Genomic DNA, 25,116 nt, shown 5'->3' with positions numbered 1-25,116 from the left:
GCATTCACTGAGCAATAACCAGGTGCCAGACACTGTGCTACCTGGAGGCATTGCACTGCACACAGCCCCTCAGGGAACCCAGAATCATCTATCCTTGCACTTGCCAACTAGAGCTGCCAGGCCTTGACTGAGTCTCCTCCAAACTATGCACATGACGGACTGAGAAGAGATAGCACAGTGATGGTGAGTTCCCCAGATGTCAGAGGGGCTGACTCAAACTGTTCCCTGCATCTGGAAAGCTCAGAAAAGGGTGAAGGAGCAGGGCTGAGGGGTGATATCCCTGGTTAAGCGCACGCATTACAATATGTAAGGACCCAGATTCAAGCCCCCGGTTCCCACCTGCAGGGGGAAAGCTTCATGAACAGTGAAGTGGTGCTGCAGGTGTCTCTCTGTCTTTGTCTCTATCTTTCCCCTTTCCTCTCAATAAATAAATTTATTTTTAAAAAGGGTGGAGGGGGAGCCTGGGTCTCAATCTCTACCTAAACAACATATCCTCTCTCTCTCTCCCTCTCCCACTCCCTCTCCCTCTCTCTCAAACACACACACACACACACACACACACACACACACACACACACACTATTTAGAAACACAAAGCCTAAGACAAAAATGCACAGTAGACAGAATTGATTGTCATAGAACAGAGAGGAAGAGCAGGTCCCAGAACTCTCAGAGACTGGTCACCAGGGAAACCCACCAGCAGCAAGTGCAAGAGTCAAGAAGCAGAGAGGACAGGACCACCATGTGGTGCATTTCTAAGTCTCAACTACCTTGAGTGATAGAGAGAGAAATGGAAGCTCTGAAACAGGCAAACTGCTAGGCTGTTGGTTCAGCTCTGGGCTCCAGAAGCCAAACTCTAGGGATGTCACTGAGCCGATCGCGTGGCATTCTGTTGGGTGGCACCAAGCCCAAGCTGGCCTGGCTTGCTGAGGATTGCCCTCCTGCTGCTCAGGCCAGAAAGAGCCTCCAGACACTGCTGCCACTCCCTGCTCAGACACTCAGCCTCTCTAAGTCCCTGGACTGGAAAGACCAGTGAATCCTCCAGCTGCTTTGTTATCCTACCAGCAGTGGGGAGCAATGCTTAAGGCAAGGACATCCCTTCTTTGTAGAGGATCTTACTCATCTTAACCTGGCTGTGCTGTGAGGTCCACTCCTCGCTGCTACCTGGGACAATTAATATTTATTTGCCTTCCTCTGGAAAGTGCACATGCGGGCTACAGGTGGTGGAAACTCTTATCTGCTCACTGCCCTCTGCAGTGTTTCAGTCCAAAGACAGCATTATCACCTCAGTCAAAGCAGAGCAAGATAGCTGCCCCTCATGTGGGCTCAATGCAGACATGAAAACAGGCTTGATCATGGGGCTGTGTAAAAACACTGGCTTCCCAAACAAGGTTCTAGAGATAAGTCACTCCAGCTTCTGCACACAGGACCTGGGCAGGTTATAAACTGCTAGAGCAGACAACTTCACCAATGTGTCCTGGAACCTCTGCTCCCCAGAGCCCTGCCTCACTAGGGAAAGACAGAAACAGATTGGGGATATGGATCCACCTGCAACATCCATGTCCAGCAGAGAGCAATTACAGAAGCCAGAACTCCCACCTTTTGCATCCCATAAAGAATTTTGGCCCATACTCCCAGTGGGATAAAGCATAGGGAAGCTTCCAATAGAGGGGATAGGACACAACTCTGGTAGTGGGAAATGTATAGAATTATACCCCTGTTATCATACAATCTTGATAATCATTATTAAATCACTAATAAAAAACTGCTGGGGGTTCAGTATTCTGCTGTAGGCCAGAAACTGAACATATCAAATGAGAGAAAGAAAGTCTGTTTCTATTCACACCTCCACCTACCTCCAAAATTATCAGTGTGGCTGTCTGCAAGGAAGGAAATATGTAAAGTAAGTCTTACTATAAAAGGAAAGCTCTGGTGGTCCGGGAGGTGGCACAGTGGCTAAGGCATTAGACTCTTAAGAAAGAAGTCCTGAGTTCAATCCCCGGCAGCACACGTACCAGAGTGATGTCTGGTTCTGCTGCTCTCTCTCCTATCTTTCTCATTAATAAATAAATAAATAAAATCTAAAAAAAAAAAAAAAGGAAAGCTCTGATGCTACCCAGAGAATGAGTGAGAGGGAAGAATTCTACACATCTCAGCAGATGAGGGGTATCAGCAATCAGGAGCTCTGATGGAGAGGCTCAGGAAGTTCACTCAAAAGTAGACAATGTGCTTTACAAGGCAGGAGGCCATGGGTGCAATCTCCACCCCAGCACAAGAGCAACAGAGACCAAATGAATGGAAACCCAAGCTAATGGGATAGTGCTTTGGTGTCTGTCTTCCTGTCTATTCACCCAACAAACCAGTAAGAGTTGAACCAGATTGGTGCATTAGTAGTACATTTCATTCAGGATCCCCTGTGTCTCATCTTGAGCACCACACATAAGGGAGGAATCTGGTAGAAAGGAAATAAGCTTTGGCTGAACCTGGGCTTGGTACTGCTACTCAAAGTACTACCAGGGAAAACATACTCAACCATAATACTGCAGAACCATGGTTTTTTGCAAACCAAAATAGTACATTTATCAAAGAGAAAAAGGGAAAATCTATTTTCATTTATTAGCCTCTGTCTTAATAAAACAATTCCAGAAATAAAAGGCTACATATAAAGTATTCAGTTGCTTTCAAACATCTGACAATAGCAGGGTAGTAAAAATCATTGTGTGTGCATACACACACAATAATGAACTAATAACTGGGCCTTGCAATCTCTAAGATAACACAGGGAAGTATTTGCAACAGCGATGAGTGACAGCAAATGCAGATACACAGTGAATGCAGCACGGTGGCATGTTTTCATGGGGTGTGAGAGAGATAGTAGCAGAGTGTTTTCTGACAACTGAACTTAATCCTGGTAAGCAGGTAAGATTGTGTATGTGTGTGCTTCTTTTTGTGAAATCGCAGAAATATTTTTGCAAACATTCTTGTGAAGATAATGAACATCAAAGTAATAATAATTTATGCCTCCGAGCTCTGTAGGTCACTTGGCAAGAGGTAACAGGTCTATTTACACTCTTGGTAAAAGTGTTTGCTATCTGGGAGTTGGGCGGTAGCGCAGTGGGTTAAGCGCACGTGGCGCGAAGCGCAAGGACTAGCATAAGGATCTCGGTTCCAAGCCCTGGCTCCTCACCTGCAGGGGAGTAGCTTCACAAGCAGTGAAGCAGGTCTGCAAATGTCTATCTTTCTCTCCCCCTCTCTGTCTTCTCCTTCTCTCTCCATTTCTTTCTGTCCTATCCAACAATGAAGACATCAATAACAACAATACTTACTACAACAATAAAAAAAGGGCAGCAAAAGGAAATACATAATAATAAAAATGTTTGATATCTGTGACCAGGTGGTGGAGTATCAGTAGAACACACACATTACCATGCACAAAGACCTGTGTTCAAGCCCCTGGTCCCCATCTGTGGGGGGGAGGGGAAGGGGGAAACCTTCATAGAGCAGTGCTATAGATATTTCTCTCTTCCTCTCCCTCTTGATTTGTGTCTCTCTAGAAGGAGAGAGAGAGAGAGAGAGAGAGAGAGAGAGAGAAGGGGCAAAAAAGAAAATTCAGCAGGAGTGGTAAAATCATCATAGATGATTTCAAAACAAACAAAAAGTGCTTAGTTTAAATGGTACTGAGAAGAAGGAAAGACACTAAACCAGGCCCTATAAGGGCACCTGCCACCTTAACAAGCACTGGTCACCACCCAATAGCTCTGGTCACTTGTTTTAAACTACAGGTGAGAGAGCACCATAGTGAAAAGGCCATTCCATTGTAGAGTTTGGGGTCAGGGTCACTTGACTGGCCAAAGTCACTTCCTAGCTTTGGCCTCAACTCCTCACCAAACAAGGGGGCAGAGAGCAGTGAACCCTAAAGTCCTTCTTGCTTTAAGGTTCAGTGATTTTTATGAGAATCTGAGTCCCCAGATCAACAGACTCCTTTTAAAATGGGAAACACTGTGTGGTGAAATAACTCTACAATGTGAAGAATTTTCCTTCTCAAAAGCAACACACAGTAACAGAAGGGTGTGAAGCAGGGAACTGAACAACAAGGATTCAAATCCAGTCTTCTGGGCCCTTGGTCCAGTGGATGGGAGAAAATGGTTAATTTAATTTATATATATTTTTTTTTTCAAGAATGGGAGCTATTCTCTGTCCTAATCTAACTTTCTATCTTTTTTCTTTATTCTGACACCATCTTCGCAGGCAATATTTCAATACTTTGTCCAACCCCATGCTAGCCATAAAATTCAAACAAACAAACAAAAAACCACTATGATAATTGTGGACCCCTAGGAACAGGCCTAAAACAGACTTTCTAGCTTCTTTCCACACTAAGATTCCTATTCTCATCTGCTTTACTCCCACTTTCTGTTTCCTGTTCATTAAGCAATTTGTCCCACTTTATATCTTGATGCCTTTCAGCCACCAAGTTGCAGATGCTATTATTATTATGATTCAATCCTGACTTCCTTCTGCAGATGACCTCCCCAAAGTGTCCCAGAACCTCCCCTATCCAGAGCCTTATCCCACCAGGGAAAGACAGAGACAGGCTGGGACATGGGTCCACCTACCAATATCTATGTCCAGTGGAGAAGCAATTACAGAAGCCTGTACTCCCACCTTCTCCATCTCAAAAAGAAATTTGATCCATACTCCCACTAGGAGAGAAATGATAGGTGTCAGATGACTAGAGGGCTCTGAACAACAACTTCATCAAAAACTGGAGAGAGAAAGGGAAAATTGGAGGGACAATTGGATGTATTAATAAGTGCATGTATGACTTGGAAAAAAAGAGAATATGGGACCCAAAAAATAAAATGGCAAATATATACAAATATAGATAGATAGTTTTAGGAATAATAGTTAACCCATATCTATAACCCTGGGTGAACTGCTGAAGCTTTCATTGGAGGGACTGGAGACACAGAACTCTGGTAGTGGTAATGGTGTGGAGTTGTACCCCTGTTATTTTGTAACTTTGTAAACCCATATTAAATAATTAATAATAATTTGAAAAACCAGTTTTCTATATCCTAGACATTTGCTCTGTAAGAAACTCACTTTTGCTTGGAAAGATGATTAAATGACATAATTTACGATCAGATCAAATTGATGGGGGTTACAGTCAACAATATTTATAATGCCTTTCCCATATTTGGGAGCTACTCTCTTCCCTGATCCAGCTTTCTGGTCCTTTTTCCAGCCATGACATCATCTTCCCAGACAATAACTTGGATCCACCTGCATATCAGATTTCAGGCTCAGGGAAAAAAAAAAAACTAGTATAGTCACAAGCCCTTTGGAATATGACTAAAACTTGCCTACTAGCTATCTACAAAACAGAGACCCCTCCCAACTCATCTACATTATTCCAGCCTTTAGGTTCATGATTAATCAACAATTTGTTTAGCTTTATATGTTAACTCTCTTTTCAGCCACCGTGTTCCAGATGCCAACATGATGCCAACCAGACTTCCCTGGACAGATGACCCCACCAATATGTCCTGCAGCTGTGATTCCCCAGAACCCTGCCCCACTTGGGAAAGAGAAAGGCAGATTGAGTATGGATTGACTGTCAACATCCATGTTCAGCGGGGAAGCAATTACAGAAGCCAGACCTTCCACCTTCTGCAACCCACAATGACCTTGGGTCCATATTCCCAGAGGGTTAAAGAACAGGAAAGCTATCAGGGGAGGGGAGGGGGTATGGAGTTCTGGTGGTGGGAACTGTGTATAGTTGTACCCCTCTTATCCTATGGTTTTGTTAATGTTTCCTTTTTATAAATAAATAAGTAAACAAATAAATAAATAAACAAAAAGAAACTCAACATGAGTAGTGACTGGCCAGAAATACCTGGTTAAGCTGAAGTTCAAGCTACGGAGTAAACAGAGAGCATTGCACACATGACCCGAGAGGCAACATTCCCAGGAGAGGCAACATTCCCAGGATCCTAACTGCCTGGTGACCTGACTGTGCACTGACCTTAGAAGGGTCTGGGTGCTCTGACTGTCTCTTTGGAAAGTGTGACCACCTCTTGCTTCAGCTGAGACTGGAATTTACCACAGATCAGGGACACTCTCACATTTTTAAAATTCTCACAGTGAGAGTTCATTCTCCCCACATTGGCACAACCTCACACTGGCTCAGATTCCTGCCTGAGTTCCGTGTCTAGGATAGCTCAGTGGACAAAGATAAAGATAGAAGGATCCATTTCAGAGAACCAACTATTTCACAGTCTGACCTTGGCTGTGGTTGGCTACCTCAAGGCCTGGGTAACTATGACTCCAACATTCAAAAGCAGTGTTCCTCTGTTAGCAGCCAACACTTTCAGCACTCCTCATAGCAAGTGTTCTGGTTCTAGGTCCCCACCCTGACAGAGGCCACATGGATCCATGATTCCCTAGATCCCTGTTACAGACAGCTCTGCTACCTGTTGGAAGGCAATATACAAGATGCAGACTCTTGTGCTGTGTGTTGTCTGAATCCGAACTCAAGTTTGGGGGTATGTTATCATCTAACCCCAAATAGAACATGTTCCAGAAGACCACTGATTCCCCCAAATTGGTGTCTGGATCCGTTTGTAAGGCATTCTTGTCAACTTAGAGCAGAACCTGCATCAGAAAGAGATGAGGGGCTTCTGGAAGAAGAAAAGAAGTGAAGACAATGGCTGATTTAAAAATGTGTTTGAAAAAAAAAAAAAAAAAGCAAAGGCTGTGTCTTCCTAAAAGCTAGGTCCAGGAGGATGTTCCTTTCAAGAAGCAACACAGTTGGGTGGTCAGCTGTTCCCCACTCACGGAACACAGACCTTTGATAGGTTTCCAAGAATCCACCTGTGGTCTCAAATTCACGATGAAGCTGCCCTGCCCCTTCCTGTCCCCAGTCCTCTCATACCCTGCCCTGACAGATGGATATCAAGACATTTTGCTTTTGTTTGTGTTGTGGTAAATATTTATGATTTAAAGGTCTTTTTTTTTCTTTTTTTAGAAAGTCAATTTATTTATTTATTTATTTATTTATTATTGGATAGAGACAGAGAGATGGGAAGAAAGAAAATACAGAGAACTGCATCTACTAAACACTGGCATCAGGCTGTCACTGAGAGACAAAGCTCATCACTGCCCTTCTCCAGGGTCTTCCCAGCCCCTCCCCATGCTGCCTGCCCCCCTCCTGTAACTCGGTCAGCTGCTGAGCTCACTCTGTGTGTTTCAAGATCTGATTCAGGATGACCCCTCCAGCCAGGCCCCTGGCTCCTTCCCTCCTTCCGGAGCATCTGCATTGTAGCCTTTGCCTGCACCTGCCACATAGCCCTCCCCTCTGTCCCCCTTGGGGTCTGTCCTCAAGCCCCCTCCTATCCATTAGCAGATTCCCAGGCAGATGATGCCATAGAATAAAAAAGCCAGTGCTGCAGCCATGCTTGTTCTGCTCCTGCTTTTGTGGGAAGCTCCCTGGAGCGTCTCCCCCCCGCCCCCCAAGGCCTTCTCCTCTCATCAGCTGTCCTCTGGTTCCCAGGCTCTCTCCACTGTTGCTCTAATGTCTTTATTGATTTGGGGAATCTAATCACTTTTGTGTTCAGCAAAAGAAACATCCTGGTGCTGGAGAGGATGCATCCATGGGGGATCAGTAGAGTTGTATTAGGCACTGCCATGGGGTCTTTGGGACTGAGGTGTCCCTCAAGAGCACCTCTTTCAAGCCTGTCACTTCACAGATGAAACAGAAGGCCCAGAGAGCCAGCAGCTACGTGTCACCTGCGTGTCCTTAGGCCATCATTTAACTTATCTCAGCCCTTGTTTCCTCATTTATCTCACAACAGAAACAATGTCTTCCAACTTCAAAGGAAATCAAGATGGTAACTGTACAGACCAGAGCAGTAAAGGAGTAATTCTGGCTCCATCCTCACCTCTAACCCTGGAGACTTCCACCCCTCACCCCAACTGGCTTCCTGGGGGTACAGGGACAATGAAACAAGAGAAGCAGAAGCACAGCATCTAGAAGTCACCTCCTGCAGAGGTCACACCAGGATAGTAAACAGGAGTATTAATAGTATCCAAAAGGAGCATCATCCATGCCAACCAACAGCCAACATGGTAATTATGGGAGGTGAAAAGACATGACAACTAGCTGTATAATGTCAAGATTTCACATTGGCTGCATATATCAGGTTAAAGGACATACATTGCCCACCTATAGTTTATGCAATCTTGCACACTAGATTCATCTCAAGAAAACCAGCAGGAAAAGACAGCAGTGTCCAAAGACTCCCTAGTCCTGAAAGCTCAGTACTAAGTGGGCTGAGAGAACAAGTAGCCCAAGTACTTACCCTCATTTCTTCTGTGTTCAACCTCAAAAGTTGATTCAGACTCCTTTTATTGCAACCTCCTCTAATTCTGACTTGGAGTGAAATGTCACTAACATACTCCAGCTAAGAGGCTCTATCTCTGAGTTCAGAGGCCTTGATGGTTTTCACTCTAAACTTTTATGTTAAATTGTGAGTGATCTTAAATTTTCCTTCACCATCAAGAGAGAGGAGACCTTAAGAAAATCTGTCAGCTTTGATCCCTAATGACAAATATGCAGAGCAATATACTGACTAAGAACACAGTGAGTATCAGCTAGGTGCCTGATCTGAGAACAACGGCAAGAACAGGGATCCAAATGCACAATGAGCTATTGACATGTCAAGTCTCCACATTAGTTTCCCTGTCCAGACAATAAATTTAGGATGCTAAGGACAAGGGTAGATAGCATCATGGTTATGCAAAGAGAGTCTCATTCATGTCTGAGTTTCCAAAACCCCAGGTTCAATCCCCCACACTGCTGTAAGCCAGAGCTGATCAGTGGCAAAAACAAACAAACAAACAAATACATCTAGGGTGCAAGAGGCAGGGGACATAGGCCAATTTGTGAACTTTCAGTTGACACTAACTACAGTGTGACAGAATCTTAATTTGCCCAAGTTTCTCACATTTCCTGCTTCATACACTTCCTTCCACACACCTGTTCTCAAGCTATACCATCAGTTGTCAAAGGCAACACAATTTTCACAGACCTGATCATATTCGGAGTGTCCACTTGGACAGATGCATTTGTTTGACTTGGCCCTGCAGCTTAGACTTCTACTAAAGGGGATTCTGATTTCTTTAAGCCAAAGGCCAACCCCACCCCATTGAGCAACCTCTACTGCCAACACATGAAGTCTACAGAGAAACAGAGACTGAATTCTCCACCGCCACTACTAAGCCACCCTTCTTCCTACTGCAATCCAGCAGGATGATAAATGGAAATGTTAGGGGCAAATTGGAAACAAGAAGTTTGCAGTGACTACCTCAATGCCACCTCCTTCCTTCCCCAGAGCTCAGGGGCATATGGGATGCTAAGTATGAGAGTTCCCTCAAGGAGGGAAAGTCAAATAGAAGGGAGGAGTGAGGGAGTAGAGGACAAACCAGGCTTTGGATGAGCATCATGATTGGGGAAGGCCCCCCAAAGGGTCACTGTGTCACCAGTTCAGCTCCTCCTCCTGGAAAATGCCCCTCAAATCCTGGGGGTGAAGGGCATGGGGCGTAGTGAAAAAATGTTTTTATCTGCAGACTGAAGCCAGCCTGTAATTTGGAGACGAACCTCTCCCATGAGCCTCTTCACCTCTACATTACTAGAATACATTTCTCCTGGCAACTTCAAGAGGAAAAAAAGAGGCCTTTCCTGATTTTGCATATAAGGAAACAAAAACTTGAAGCACGTTTGTTCTCAGCTAGACTAAGTCAAGTCTGACTGCTGACAAAGTTATTTCATCTCTGACCTCATATGTTGGAAGAATGATTTATTTCTCTGACCATCTAGAGAAATAACTGTCAAATCCAACTCTTTTCTCCTCACTTACACTTCACTCTTTTGAATACTGGCTATTTTGAAAAATAAATAAAAATAACGGGTCTCTCCAGCTAAAAGGACAAGATTCCAGAAGGCAGGAAACAGGTTCTAGGTACTGAGTCTTCTTAGATAGTCTAGCCACTGGGTCATGCCTCTGTTCAATCTGCTACTTGGTTGATTTGGGCCAGTGTTCTTCTTTCCACAAACCAACCTTCATTTCTTTTTTTTTTTTAACTCTTTTTTGATTTATAAAAAGGAAACATTGACAAAACCATAGGATAAGAGGAGTACAACTCCACACAATTCCCACCACCAGAACTCCATATCCCATCTCCTCCCTGATAGCTTTCCCATTATTTAACCCTCTGGGAGTATGGATCCAAGGTCATTGTGAGATGCAGAAGGTGGAAGGTCTGGCTTCTGTAATTGCTTCACTGCTGAACATGGACATTGACAGGTCTATCCATACTCCCAGTCTGTCTCTCTCTTTCCCTAGTGGGGTGGGGCTCTGGAGAATTGGAGCTCCAGGACACATTAGTGGGGTTGTCTGTCCAGGGAAGTCTGGTTGGCATCATGCTAGCATCTGAAACCTGGTGGCTGAAAAGAGAGTTAACATACAAAACCAAACAAATTGTTGACCAATCATGAGCCTAAAGGCTGGAATAGTGCAGATGAAGAGTAGGGGGGGTGTCCATTTTGTAGATAACTAGTAGGCATATAGTAGACTATACTAGTTTGTTGTTGTTGTTGTTGTTTTCCCTGAGCCTGAAATCTGATATACAGGTGGATCCAAGTTATTGTCTGGGGAGATGATGTCATGGCTGGAAAAGAAACAGAAAGCTGAATCAGGGAAGAGAGTAGCTCCCTAATATGGGAAAAATGTATAAATACTGTTGACTGTAAACCCCATCGATTTGATGTGGTCTGGGGCCCATATTCAGCTTAGGAGCTGATGTGACCTCTCCATCCCCATAGATCTGAGCTCACATTCTGTGATCATAAGTAGGAACAGTCCAAGCTGCCCGATATTGGCCTATCTTCCTCAGGTGTAGCATAGAGTATGTTGTCCATCTTCCCTTCAGAGGTTGGAACATTCTCTACCATTGTTGATCCAAGTTGAGGGTAAGGTACTATCCAACGTTCATATCTACCCCAACTATCCCTCTGTACTCACAGTGTTTGCATGAGGCAGGTGCTTAATACATTTCTATAGAGCCATTGACCAAAAATAAATAAATAAATAAACAAGAGGTAGCATCTAGAAGAATCTATCATCTGCCTCTGGGTATGATTCTTTGACCAATCTATCTGTCCCACTTTCCTGGCACCAAGTCTCACCCTATCCCACCTCCCCACCATGTGCCCAGTTCTGGCGCTCCTCCTCTATTCCATCATCACTTGCTTCAAATGTGTATGACATCATGAGACCACTTTGGTTTTTTTAAATACTTATTTATTTATTCCCTTTTGTTGCCCTTGCTGTTTTATTGTTGCAGTCATTATTGATGTCATTGTTGTTGAATAGGACAGAGAGAAATGGAGACAGGAGGGGAAGACAGAGAGGGAGAGAGAAAGATAGACACCTGCAGACCTGCTTCATCACTTCTGAAGTGACTCCCCTGCAGGTGGGGAGCCGGGGGCTTGAACCGGGATCCTTACTCCGGTCCTTAAGCTTATGAGGCCACTTTGTAACCTCCATTTCCTGACATTCTGGAACTTCTTGGAGGACAAGAACCCTGTCCTTAACTCTCTATTGTGTTGCCAACCTCTAGGGCTTTCTAATGCTCTACTGATCTATGGTTTTTCTGGACTCAAAAAGGTAATGAGACCATAGGTCCTAGGAGCTCAAGTTGGCTTCAACAGAGCTGTTCTAATACCCCAGTAGTTTCACAGGGTCCAGGGTATATATGAACAGACACTCCATCCCACCTGGGTCTCCATGTCCAGAGTCAGATGTTATCTATATGGTTGCCCGTTCTCCAAGAGCCCAGAGTTTAGGACTCGAGTTTCAGATCTGCAGAACCCAGCACCCTACAGAATTGTTGGATAAATAAACTGCTAAATCCATTTTTCTGCATGCTAGCTTTCCTCAGAAAGCAAAGCTGTGTGTGTTTCCCTTTTGAATGACTGGCAAAGTCATAGATATTTAGAGCCTGATGGAGCTGAGGGATCTGATTCCAATAGCTCATGTACAGATGGGAACACTAAGGTCCAAGATCCTCCTCACAGTCTAGCACATGTTCAACACTTTTTAGGAAGTCCAAGAGACTACATGGCCTGTGGCTAAGTCACAAGGCTTCTGGCTGGTTTTCTTTCCATCTTTGTCCAGTCAGTGCCCCACGATAGCAACAGAGTTTCCCCTAAGAGGAAAAAGAAGCCCTTCTCCTTTCCAGGCTACAACTATAAGTTTATGCTTTTACAATCTTCTAGAACTAGAACCATCAATACCAGTTTTCTTTCAGTCTCAAAAGCAACATTGAAGGACACAGTCACAGAAGGCCTATTCAGCTTGAGTTTTGTCTGACTGTTGAACATCTATGGAAAAGGACCCTCAGAAAAGCAGCTTAATGACTCCCCTATCACCCTCCCCTTGCACAGTCTGTCTCATCTCTGTTTTGTGAATAAGGGGTGTTTTAAATGAACATGTCACTGACATGGACTAAGAGATAGCTCATAGAATCACCCATTGTTCATATCATAGGAGTGACAGTCCTAGCGCCACCCTGGCCCACTTGACTTCACATTAAAGAAAACAACCCTCACACAAGACAAGGCCTGAGACTGTTGAAGTGTAGCACTACTGCTTTCCAAGATTCTCCTGTCATCATAAGTGTTTAGAAAGATGACCCATGACTTGTCATTTCCTAGCTTCCACAATGAACACACCCCAGTTCACATCTAGATACATGCTTATCAACATGTTTGCAGGAAGTGATTCACGACTCTACTGTGGCACTGGCAGCCATGTTGGCAGGAAGAAGTCAAGATGCATAGTCCAAGGAATAAAGACAGGTGCTCACTCAGAGCACCAACAGATCCTGGGGGACACAAAACATGTGGACAGAATACCATGTCACAATGTCCTTCAAGCATAACTCAAATACAGGAAAGGGAGGACATGCCCTACTAGGTTAAGCACACATAGTACAATGTGCAAGGATTTGGGTTCAAGCCCCCTCCCCTGCCATTCCCCCCTACAGGGTGGGCGTCACTTCACAAGTGGTGAAGCAGGTCTGCAGGTGTCTCTCTTTCTCTCCCATTCTCTATCTTCCCTTCCTCTCTCAATTTCTCTCTGTCCTATCCAATAAAAAGGAAAAAATGGCTCCAGAAGCAGTGATTTGTAATGCAGGCACCAAGCCCTGGAGGGAAACATAAATAAATAAATAATAGTAAAGAGAAAATTGTTTTCACTGAGTGAAATAATTCACTCCACAATGCTTCAAGAGACCATTTCCTCTTGTTCAACTGTTTTCTACAAAGATCAAGGAGCACTCAAAATCAATTAGAAATTTAGCCAAGTCACAGATGATCAAAGGGACCTTCTTTATCAATGAAAAACGATGAAATCTGAAAATAATTAATTTATTCAACCGTTTTCAAGAAGGAGGCCACTATGACAAAGGCTAAAACTTTTGCAGTTGTGTGCACGTCTATTGGTGGTTTTTGGTCGTGCACATGTTTACAAAGTATGACTAAGGGGTTCTAGTATGTTTTCTTTCTTAAAATGCTCATCATTGAAGAACTTGTGAGACACCTTATATAATATATCCCTCATTACCTTCACCTCCACATGAACTCTCAGAATGGAGGGCAGCAACTAGATAGAATTCAGTGCAGTTTACTCAAATTCAAATCCACACCCCCACACCCCCATTTCTGACCCTTCTCCCCAGCTGTGGTCACCAGGGTGTTGAGTTGTTGTAAGAGACAGCACTGCTACTTAAATGAAAAATGGTATCCATAAAGGGATATTTCATCAGAACCAATTCCTAGACAGATCAAAATTCAGCAAAGTGTTGATTACCAGAGACAACTCCTAGACCCACTCTGGTTCCTCTTCTATCCACTTGTATGACAATTCTCAAGCTATTTTTCTTCTGGAGGATTATTTTGATTTCAAATTTTAAGATACCCGAAATTAAAATAGGTATTATTCTGCCCTGAGACATCTGAGACACACATATCCACACTGGGAGGGTAATGCTGATATGCATCTATGACTTGAATTTGCAGGCTTTTGATTCCTTTTCCAGAGATACTTCAGTAAAAAAAGACTTTGTGTTTTAGGTCATATAATTAGAGTTTTAAAGACCTGTTACTTACATTAACCCAAACATTTCTTACATATGATAAAAATCTGGTTCACCAAACTGCAGTTCTATGCTAGGTAATCACTACATCTGAAGCTCCCAGAGCTTCCTTAGAAAACCACAATGTGTTCACTGGGGCAAGTGGACATACGTGTGCCAAAAAATACTCTTTAGGATTCTGCTGCCAAGAGTGAAAGCATTAAAGGAACTAGAGCAATAGGATGTCACTTAGTCCCATCCTGTGTAGAATTTGGATTCTAAGGGAGGCTAGGATGAGTAGGCAGAGGATTTGAATTAGTTCTCAGCAACTCACGGAGAGTTGACTTATTGAAACTTTTTGTTCTCCCCATCCCCGTAACCTCCCACCCCAACCACCTTTGGCTGGTTTCTGAAATCCCTTTCCTGGCCTTATTACAATAAGTGTTCAGAGGTCAACAAAACCGTGTACAGATTAGCATGGGTCAACTGTAATTAGAAAAGGAAATAAGCTCTGAAAGGGAAACAGGGTTTCCCAAATGTAATTCCTGCTGCTTTTCTACACAGCTTGCCATGTGTTCCGAGAAAGCTGATCTCATAAGCTGCCCCCACAAGGGTCTCTCCTGCCTTCCTGATAACACAGGCTTTTGAGTTCTTACAATTATTCCCAGATTCTCTCCAACTCTCCCAACCAGCAGATTGTACTGACTCATTTTAAGTCTCCCTTTTAAATGCCTTTAGTTACTCTGGTTGACCCTGACTTTTACCAGCTCTAAATTCACTGTTTTAAATTATCAATTTCAAAGCAATTGCTGAAGGTACAAAAATGAATGACACAGAGAACTGTCTATACTTTGAGTGTTTCAGGACTGTTGGAGAGATAAACAGAGAAAACATTAAGTACAGGAGTCGGGTGGTAGTGCAGTGGGTTAATCACAGGTGGCGCAAAGCACAAGGACCGGAATAAGAATCTTGGAGAGAGGCAGACTGGGAGTATGGACCGACCAGTCAATGCCCATGTTCAGTGGGGAAGCAATTACAGAAGCCAGACCTTCTACCTTCTGCAACCCACAATGACCCTGGGTCCATGCTCCCAGAAGGATAGAGAATGGGAAAGCTATCAGGGGAGGGGGTGGGAAATGGAGATTGGGTGGTGGGAATTGTGTGGAATTGTACCCCTCCTACCCTATGGTTTTGTTAATTAATCCTTTCTTAAATAAAAAAAAAAAAGAATCTTGGTTCGAGGTCCTGGCTCCTCACCTGCTTCACCTTCACAAGGTGAAGCAGGTCTGCAGGTGTATCTCTTTCTCTCCCCCTCTCTACCTTCTCCTCCTCTCTCCATTTCTCTCTGTCCTATCCAACAATGATGATAACACTAATAACAACAACAACAATAAAACAAAAAAGGTAACAAAAAGGAATAAATAAATAAAATTAAAAGAAAGAAAAATAAATAAGCCATTAAGTACAAAGAAGTGTGAAGAAGTATGTATCAGCCAGGGTCTTAACAGGAAATGAATGGCACACCCAAATCAAGAGACTTAAAGAACCTTAATTTATAATGATATGCATGACTGCAAGGGTAAGTCATGCAGTGTTCAGTGGAGAGGCTACTACCATCTCTCAACTTTCAGTCAGAAATAGAGCAGCTAGAATCATGAGAGATACCTGATTCTGTTAGGTTTTTGATATCTCTAGCCTGGAATCTAGTCTTTCTTTCTTTCTTTCTTTCTTTCTTTCTTTCTTTCTTTCTCTCTTTCCCTCTCTCTTTCTTTCTTTCCTTCTATAGGGGTATCTTTATTAGGGTCATGGGTAAGACTGAATTATTTGATTCTAAGTAGCCTTTATTCAGCTGGCTAGCTCCCCACTTCATGGCTATCACTCCCTGCACCATGTTTCCTTTTTACTGCCATGCCTTAACTGGGACGCCATCTTTAAATGCTCGACTTCCCTGATCTTCAAAGCCCAATCCTAATCTCTACACAACCCTTCTTAGGGAACATAATCATTTTCTGCAGTCTCTAAGTTGTGAGTTGCCTGTAGCACTTCTGGGTGCCAAACAGGCAAATGCTCATGAGAGCCTAACTTTAAGCAGTGACAGAGGGACAAGAGCCAACCAGACACGTCTTCTGCATCTCCACCTTGGACTCTTTCCACATAATCATGTGGCCATGTTCCTCCCAAAGGGCCCATTTCTTCCTTTTTGTAATCAGAGAGTCAAAATAATTGAGAGAAAACTCAAAAATAGTATTTGTAGCTCTGCCAAGGCTGGTTACATCTGCACACAAACACAAAAATATGGGAAACAGATTAATGCCGTGAAGCTAAAGAAGAAGCAATAAAAATACTAATGGTTCTTCAGAATCCCCTCTGACATGCTGCTCTGACCTCAGGTCCTTGCATTCAATGTCCCAGGCATCTCCAGGCTGGGAAGCTCTCCCAGAGGAGTGCTACAGCAAATACCCTGGATTAGCAGAACAGACCTTGTTTAGGAAGGAGTGAGTCCTACTTCCAAAGTCAGGAATAATTGAAAAGTTAAGTAAGGGGCCATAAAAGACCTTCATTAAATACACCTGTGATGATAACATACCGAATGGCCCAGGAGATTCGATGATATTGTTATTTTGGGGTGTTTATTTGGCCCTCAAAGTTAAGACATAACTGCCCAAGTACTCTTGGCTTGAAACGTCTCCAAGAGAAAAAAGAAGAGAGAAGAAAGAAAAAGAAGAAAGTCACCAAATATGAATGGAAATACCTTATGGCCCCTCACAAATAATTTAAGATAGAATAGAAAACTTCTATGATTCTAACTTGAATGAAACAAGTTTAAAATTCTTTTTGATAGAGTATTAACAAAACAGAAAAACACCATTAAAAAAAAACTCTTGAAATTGAATAATGAAATCACCGGTCACTTCACATCTTTAATGCAAAAAAAATAATCAAAGGAGAAATGCTGTGTGGAATTTATAATATATGGCTTTAATCTGTGCAGCCCTCTGTGCCCTGAGCCCTGTTCCAGTTCACTTTGTTATAGGTGCCATTGCCGCCTTATAGAGTTCTCAGAGTAGCCATGGAGTGTAAGCGAACACACCTGCAATAGTTGTGTGCTCAGAAGAGGTAAACTGCCTACTAGGGCTTGCTGCAAGTGAGAACAGAGTCCCCATATGGAAATTATTGAATTGGGTTGGCAAAGTGGTAGTTAGGAGTAAGACATAAAACGAAAACCTTGAAGGACATGGATTCAATAATAAGAAATGGGTAAATGGCCGTCCCAACAGAAGAACATAGCACTAGAACACATTTACCAGAAATTAATCTCTTGTCAAGAGCAAACTTTAGGTGGGAAAAAGAAAAAGAAAACTCAGTGGGATGGTGTAGGCTTGCTTACAGCATATTTAGAGCTTAAATGTTCCTAGTAGTATGTAGTTGGGAAACCCTAAACCCAAAGGGATGTGAACATCCCTTGGAGTCTACAAGGAGATCTGTGTAATAGCATAGCAGAAGGAAAGAACTTGCAAGACAGAAGCAGGCAGAGGGGACAATCTCCTATGATCATTCCTGTCAGTGGGTGTCAGTGACAGAGGATAAATTCACAGGCTTCACGTAAAGACAAAAAACATTATTTGGAAGGTATCCACAGGGAGATAGGTATCAAGAAAGAAAGAAAATTAGTGACTGTTTTCTTGCTTTCTTCATAGATATATCAGTGATCCTTGTACACATGTGTTTTCCTTTTTTTAAAAAATATTTATTTATTTATTTTCCCTTTTGTTGCCCTTGCTTTTTATTGTTGTTGTAGTTATTATTATTGTTGTTATTATTATATGCCGTTGTTAGACAGGACAGAGAGAAATGGAGAGAGGAAGGGAAGACAGAGAAGGGGAGAGAAAGATAGACACCTGCAGACCTGCTTCACCGCCTGTGAAGCGACTCCCCTGCATGTGGGGAGCCAGAGGCTCAAACCAGGATCCTTGAGCCAGTCCTTGTACTTTATGCCACCTGTGCTTAACCCGCTGTGCTACCGCCCGACTCCCTGACACATATATTTTTCTACTTGGCGGCCTGAGATGGCATCTCCCTCACTTATACTCCACATGTCCATTTGTGTGAATAGACATGATGCTCTCAGATAGCTGACATACTCAGGCAGGTGGATGGAGAAAAGGAAGCTTTGATGCCTGACTTCCTGACCAGGCAGCACACCCCCATGTCATGGGTGGAGACCCTCTGCCCTCATATCTGAGTGTACAGCAGTGAAGTGAGACAAATGGTTAAACACACATGCACACGCACACGCACACACACACACACACACACATGACCCCACTCCCAACACGAGCTTATCTGACTGAAGTGGGGTAGGAACTATTCAGCTAACTCATTTAGTAAATGAATAAATTGTGACAACACCTTTCTTATGAAGACTCCCAAACCCAAATTCAATACATATTAACTATCCAAGCTTCAGCCATGCTCAGGAGACTAAGAGGAAACTAGGATAAAGACAGCATATGCCTTCAGGGAATAGGCAGTCCTACAGAAGAAAAAGTCAGTCACTGGGCTGAAGAAAGAAGCACTCCATAAGCCATATAAATGGAAGATAATTTATAAGGATTTCAGGACATCCCAAAAAAAAAAAAAAAAACCCCAAGGTTGGCCAGGCTCAGAGCACCACTGGAGAAATTCCCCAATGATCTTATAGAGGAGTGAGATTTGAGCAAGAATTATAAGTTACAAGACCATGAAGGAAGCAGAGATATTTGTACTGTTTACTCCACCACTTCCTCATGGACACACACACACTCCCACAGCCCCCTCCTAAGACTTTTCCAGAGGCTGTTAAATGCAAAAAGAAAATCAGCCCCTCAGGCAAATGTCAGAGCCCCACTGAACTCTTTCTGCTCTCAATGTTGACTTTGAACTTGTTAAAAATACTTCTATTTCATTATCTTTTTGTCACATAAGGAGATTTCCATCCTCAAAGGCTTTCCCATACACAGAATCCCTGGAAAAAGGAAAATTTCCTATATCACTTGTCCTTGATCTTTCAATCTTTTGCAAACAGCTAAAGTATTTTTTAAAATTTATTAGTGAATTAATATTATTTTGCAAAATTACAAGACAACAGGAGGACAACTTCACACCATTCCCACCACTAGAGTTCTGAACCCACAGTCCCTCAATCAGAAGCTACAACAGTTCTCCCAAGGTTGCAGATATGGGTTAACTATTATTTCTACAACTATCTGCCTATATTTGTATATATCCCCCCCTCCTTTCGCCCCACGGACCCATCTTCTCTTCTTTTTCAAGTCATACATACACCTATCACTACATCCAAATGTCCCTCCCTTTTTCTTCTTCTTTCTCTGGGTCCTGATGGAGCTGGAGTTCAGAGCCTTCATATCCTCTTCCTCCTAACAGTTCTCCCTCACTGGGGATATGAATAAAAGTTCTTTTTGGGGGTGCAGAAGGTGGGAGGTTTGGCTTCCTTAATTACTTCTCTGCTGGACATGGGTGTTGCCAGGTGGATCCATACCTCCAGCTAAAGTCCTGGGAGAAAACCAAGTCCAGGAGTTCAGCCTTCCTGCTGCACAAGTGAAGGGGAACAGTGTTGTGCCCAAGACCCTCAAAGTGATTTCCAGTTATTTGTTCTCTGTTACTCTGTCTCCTCAGAGAAAGCAAATCACACAGATTATTAAGTGGCAAACCCTAGGGACACTCAGGCTTTGCAATGATCACAAGAAAACACTCCACAGTAGGGATACATGCAACTTGAGCACAGGGGCTGATATGACGTCAGAATGACTACCCCATGTTCAAATCAGTATTTTCACTAATAAAGGGGAGGACTGGATATTGATAGTCATGCAATAGCCCTTCCAATACTCAAATTCTCTGTGTATTTGAGAAAAGTGAATCCTATGAGCTTCGTTCATGTTGGAGGGACTACAGTTTCTTTCACATATTATGAGTTTATTTTTAAAGTACTCTGAAGAGCCCAAGGATGGCTCAACATACTACAACACCTGGGGTTGAGCCCCAGGCTACCACATGGGAGCAACATTCAAAGGAGAAGTTTCAGGAGCAGCAGAGAGGTGCTGTGGGGGCCAGGTGGTGGCACACCTGGTTGATTGCACATGTACAATGCACAAGGGCCCAGGTTCAAGCCCCCAGTCCCCACCTGCAGGGTAAACTTTGCCAGTGGTGAAGCAGGGCTACAGGTGTCTCTCTGTCTCTTTCCCTCTCTATTACTCTCTTCCCTCTCAGTGTCTGGCTGTCTCTGTCCAATAAGTAAAAATGATACAAAAATAAAAATAAAAAAGAGCATTGTGGTGTTTCTGCTCTCTCTACTTCTTTTTGACTCTGTGTATCTCACAATCTGTCTTTTAAACAATGACAACTAAAAAACTAAAAAGTCCAGAAGTCAGGCAGTAGTGCAGTGGGTTAAGTGCAGGTAGCACAAAGTGCAAGGATGGGGTAAGGATCCCAGTTTGAGTCCCTGGCTCCCCACCTGCAGGGGGGGTTCCCTTCACAGGTGGTGCAGCAGGTCTGCAGGTGTCTATCTTTCTCTCCCCCCTCTGTCTTCCCCTCCTCTCTCCATTTCTCTCTGTCCTATCCAACCACGATGACATCATCATCAACAAGAAGAATAACTACAACAATACAACAACAAGTGCAACAAAAGGGAAGATAAATAAATAAAATAAATATTAAAAAGCAAAAATTCGACTGGGGCAGTGGAGCCATGGAAGCTCAAAGACCCAGCAGTAAGGCTGGTTGTGAAACCAATAAGTTAAATAAATAAATAAATAGAAAAAGTCTGAGACCTGTTGGTAAAAAACACTGAATGCTTAAGGAATCAATTAATAGGAGAAGAGAAAGGAAAATCCAAACATGAACACTATACCTTCACATACAAGTTATCCCTAGGTTTACTCTAAATGACTGTTACCCCATTTGACATGTAGTGTCTCACCAGATTCTTTCTGGAACTACAACTGAATTTACAAAAAAAAAAAAATCCTATACATATCTTAAGGAAAATATCCCCTTTAATGTATAATTGGGTGCAAAATATAAGATGCCATAATGAGGAATTTGGAGTATTTTGGATATCATCATCTGGTTCATAGCTCTTTTTTTTTTTTTGTCCTTTAGAAATACTCACCACTGATAGAATTATAGACTCACACTAGATGCACACACTTTTCTGCACAGCAAAAGACCCCTTACAGAATTAGAGAAGATCTATACATGTCATACATCAGACAAGAATCTAATAACCAAAATACATAAAGAGCTTACCAAATTCAGCAAGAAATAAGCAAATGACCCCATCCAAAAATAAGAAGAGGATATGAACAGAATATTCACCAAAGAAGAGATCCAAAAGGCCAACAGACATAAGAAAAAATGTTGCAAGTCACTGAGTGTCAGAGTAATGCAAATAAAGACAGCAATGAGATACCACTTCATTCCTGTGAGAATGCCATATACCAGACAAAACAGCATCAACAAATGCTAGAGAGGTTGTGGGTACAAAGGAGCCCTCCTGTACTGCTGGTGGGGATGTCAATTGGCCCAACCCCTGTGGAGAGCAGTCTGGAGAACTTTCACAAGGCTAGAAATGAACCTGCCCTATGACCCTGTAATTCCTCTCCTGGGATATATCCTAAGGAACCAAACATATCCATCCAAAAAGATCTATGTCTACCTATGTTCACAATAGCACAATCTGTAATAGCCAAAACCTGGAAGTAACTCAGGTATCCAACAAATAGCTGAGTGGCTAAGTAAGTTGGGTTTATATACACAATGGAATACTACCCAGCTGTGAAGAATGATGAATTCACCTTCACTTCATCTTGGATAGAGCTTGAAGGAATCATGTTAAGTGAGATCAGCCAGAAACAGAAGGATGCACATGGGATGATCTCACTCATAGACAGAAGTTGAATAATAAGAACAAAAGGGAAAGCACAAAGCAGAACTTAGACTGGATTTGGTGAATTGAACCAAAGTAAAGGACTCTGGGGGTGGGGGTAGTGTTCAGGTCCTGAAACATGATGGCATAGGAGGACATAGGTGGGAGGTTAGATTGTTATGTGGAAAACTGAGAAATGTTACACAAGTACAAACTACTATAAGCTGTAAACCATTAATAGCCCAATAAATTTTTTAAAATGCATGCACAATACCCCTCACTTTATCACAGACAATGCTTAGCTATTCCATCTGAGAGAAACTACGTGCATTTTCTTTGTTTCAACTTCTGCTCTTTCTTCCTTCCTTCCTTCCTTCTTTCCTTCCTTCCTTCCTTCCTTCCTCCCTCCCTCCCTTCCTTCCTTCCTTTCCTTTCCTTCTTTATCTTTTTTGTTCCCAGGGTAATCCCTGGGGCTCAGTGCTGGCACTGTTATCTTGTGGAGCATTCTCTAAATATAAATTCTCTGCTTAGAAACAGATACTATGAAGGGGTTGTAGAGAAAAAAAAGCTATCAGGAATGATAAACACAGTAGGGCAAAAAAAATATATATATATATGGATACAAAGGTATGGGAGTATTTAAGAGTGGCAGTAATGAGTTGTCCACGTCCTTTTTTTTTCCTAGTAAAGGAAATAAAGCCAACAGAATAGGGAGAAGAGAAAACTAGTAAGTCAGAGCCAAGGAGGCAGCACAGTGAGTGAACAGAACATGCTTTCTTGGGAACATGGAGTCTGGAGTTCAATTCTTGGTATCCCCTGTGTCAGAGTGATGCTCTCATTCTCTCAATTTTTCTCTATCATGTGCAAATAAATAATTAAAGTCTTTAAAAAATCTTGGGAAGTCAGAAGAAGTGGGGGTGGGGGGCTTCAGGAGGATGATGGAATCAGGAGGGAGAAAGATCAGCACTTAGCAGAGAAACTGAAATGTCTCATACCCACAGATCACAGACTCAGTCATTGGTGCCAGCACGTTCCAGTCCTCTGGCACTCTTCCTTCCTTTCTTTCACCCTCCCTCCTCTCTTGTTTTCTCTCTTATAATAAGCATACAAATAAACCTTTTTTATTTTATTTATTTTTATTACCTTTCTTTATTTATTGGGTAGAGGTAGCCAGAAATTGAGAGGCAGGGGGAGATAGAGAGGGAGGGAGAGAGGCAGGGAAACACCTGAATCCCTACCTCTCTGCTTGTGAAGCTTTTCCTCTGCAGATTGGGACCAGGAGTGTGAACTGGTGTCCTAGCACACTGTAACATGTGTGCTCAACCAGGTAAGCCACTACCCAACCCCAAAATTAATCATTTCATTTTTTTCAGGGTGGGGGGGAAGACAGTGGCACACCTGGCTAAATGCACACACATTACAGTGTGCAAGGACCCAGGTTCAAGCTTCAGGTTCCCACTTGCAGAAGGAAAATTTCACATGCAGTCTAGCATGGCTGCAGGCGTCTCTCAGTCTCTCTTCCTCTCTATCTCCCCTTCCCCTCTCAATTTCTCTCTGTCTCTATCTAATAATAAAAATTAAATTATTAAATATAGTCATATATTTTTTCAATGAAGAGAATAATTATGGGGAGGAAAAGTACCTGCCTCTGGCTGGTGTCTCTGGACACAGAAAGGGAAGTAGCAGCTCTGAGGAGCATGTCTGACCATGCTCTCAACTGCAGCCCAGCCTGAGCAAGAGCACCTGATATATTTAGCTGCCATGTAACTCAATCTCAAAAGTTCCATTAGTGTAGCTGCCACATCACCCTGAAGAGACATTTTCCCTCCTACCTGCAGCACCCCTGTCAGGGCTGTGGGCCTTCTTCCTAGCCAGCTATAGAACACCACAAAGGAGCAGCGTTTTGAAGACATCCAATATGACTAGGGTCACAGTTTAATGGTTTGCTGAAGAACTCAACAGAATTTTCAAAACACCAAAGCCATCATTCCAGGTTCCTGATAATGGTCATCACCTTTTCAGGTCTTGCAAGTAGTCGTTAGCTATTTCTTTACGCACTGTGGTGTGTTCACTGCTGGGAACTCCTCTCATCTTCTGGTCTCCACTTCAGCTCTTTATAGGATGCTGTTTTTGTTTGGTTGGTTGGTTTTTGACAGTATACATTCCTAAGATCTCCTCAAACATCCCAAGAATTAGTTGACCCAGAGAAACACCTACAGGTTTCATCTGATGCCAATGAAGCATGGCTGAATTCTACTGGGGGAAAAAAAAAACTGTAGTTTTGAAAGGTTGGAGAGTAATCAAACTGCAAACCCTCTGGGAAAGACATGAAAATGCTAACTCAACAGAGAAGTGTGATGTCTGGGAAGAGTTTAGGAAGTCAACAGTGGTTGGCCTGAATAGTCTGTGATTATGAGTCACTGTTCTGGGTAAGGCATGGTGATTAGATTCTGAGGAACAAAGACATCTTGGCAGTTCTTCCTATTCAAAGAGAGCCAACAGAAATCCTATTGTAGTACAAGGGCTGGCTGGGTAGATGGATAGATGGATGGATGGATGGATGGATGGATGGATGGATGGATGGATGGATGGGCTAGACATCAATGCTCAGGGAAGACAGGGCAGTTGGAATCTTTATTTTTTATTTTGCCAGAGCGACAAATTTATTTTCTGAAGAATGAACAGGGTGTTAAAAAGCAAAGAAGAGATAAGAGAACATGGCACTTGGGGGGAGATAAGCTGAGAAAAGATATATCTTATTCTTTGAGTCTAGTGAGAGGCTTTTGCACAGTAGGATTTAAAAACTCTGAGTAGTCACAGCTATAAGTAGATTCTCCATAATTAATTTCTAGAGCAAAAGTCATTTGCCTAAAGCTTTATTTAATTTTACTGTTTGCCAAGAGGCAAATTCTTCAGAAACAAACCAGAAGCCAAATATGTCTTACTCCCATGGATTAAGGCAAAGAAAGGTAAACAAAAGTCAGTGTAAG

The 25,116-nt window shown here is 42.8% G+C and overlaps 1 protein-coding gene across 3 annotated transcripts in view; it reads right to left on the bottom strand.

Annotated features, from left to right (window-relative positions):
- The window catches only part of SETBP1 (SET binding protein 1), a 467,429-nt gene that overhangs the window by 280,173 nt on the left and 162,140 nt on the right, over positions 1-25,116 (bottom strand). The window lies entirely within an intron of this gene.

This window comes from Erinaceus europaeus, chromosome 15 (genome assembly GCF_950295315.1).
Source record: "Erinaceus europaeus chromosome 15, mEriEur2.1, whole genome shotgun sequence".
Classification (NCBI taxonomy): domain Eukaryota; kingdom Metazoa; phylum Chordata; class Mammalia; order Eulipotyphla; family Erinaceidae; genus Erinaceus; species Erinaceus europaeus.
This window is presented reverse-complemented; position numbering and strand designations above follow the sequence as displayed.